Source organism: Hakea prostrata, chromosome 3 (assembly GCF_041222555.1).
Source record: "Hakea prostrata isolate BN-2017 chromosome 3, UWA_Hpros_2, whole genome shotgun sequence".
Classification (NCBI taxonomy): domain Eukaryota; kingdom Viridiplantae; phylum Streptophyta; class Magnoliopsida; order Proteales; family Proteaceae; genus Hakea; species Hakea prostrata.
Window position 1 is genome coordinate 46,155,274 of NC_142602.1, and position 976 is coordinate 46,156,249.

The 976-nt window shown below is 40.4% G+C and overlaps 1 non-coding gene across 1 annotated transcript; it reads left to right on the top strand.

Moving 5' to 3' along the window:
- The first annotated feature begins 455 nt into the window (after window positions 1-455).
- Window positions 456-562, top strand: LOC149022350 (small nucleolar RNA R71). Its single transcript, XR_016172648.1, has one exon. It is a non-coding gene; the product is annotated as a small nucleolar RNA R71 (small nucleolar RNA).
- The last annotated feature ends 414 nt before the right edge of the window (window positions 563-976 follow it).

Genomic DNA, 976 nt, shown 5'->3' on the forward strand with positions numbered 1-976 from the left:
TAGAGACTCCTTGGGCCAAATGTGCATGCTCCTTAACAAAATCAGGGTATTGTGTAGCCAAACAACAATCAGTGACATGATTGGATAGGCTAGAACATAAAGCACATGCTTAAATCTGATTAGGTGGAGAGAAACTTATAGGAAGTGGAGATGGGGTTTGTTGTCCTAATGACAAGAGATAATCCAATTTCTTTGATAGCAAGTCAACCTTAGTGCTCATCTCAATGGTAGGATTGATCTCATAGAGACCGCTCCTCTTTGGTTTCCCAATGGATGGAATCTCAGTCCTAGTTACTGAAGCATGCTGTTGGGAGTTTTCACTAAGGGTCTCAAAAAGTTCCCATGCTTCATTCTCATTCTTGTGCATGAAAGTCCCACCACAAGAAGAATCAACCATTTGCCTATGTCGGTCTCTAAGGCCATCATAAAAGCATTGAACCAATTGCCATTTAGGAATAGCATGGTGGGGGCACTTTCTAAGTAATTCTTTTAGTCTTTCCCAAGCCTCATGAAATTGTTCTCTTTCTTGTTGGGAGAAACTCGTTATAGCTCTCCTAATGCTATTGGTACGGCCAATGGGGAAGAACTTTTTAAGGAACTCCTGTTGCATTTCTACCCAAGTGGAAATTTTAACATTGTCCAAAAAATTAAGCCAATGCTTAGCTTTATCTTTAAGGGAGGATGGGAAAAGAAGCAACCTTAAAGCATCAACTGAGAGGTTTTGAATTTTAACCGTGGATGACACCTCTAAAAACTCATCTAAGTGCTTATAAGGCTCTTCATTGGCAAGTCCATAAAAAGATGGTAGCATTTGAATCATACTAGATTTGATCTCATATTGAGCCGCCTCTATGTCAAGCAACTTAATACAAGAAACCGGAGTATATATCGTAGGAATGAAATGCTCACTCAAGGGCCTTATTGGAGGCTCATAGTTTGCCATGGTTCTTTGCCTGCTAAGGTTGGCCAAAGTCTC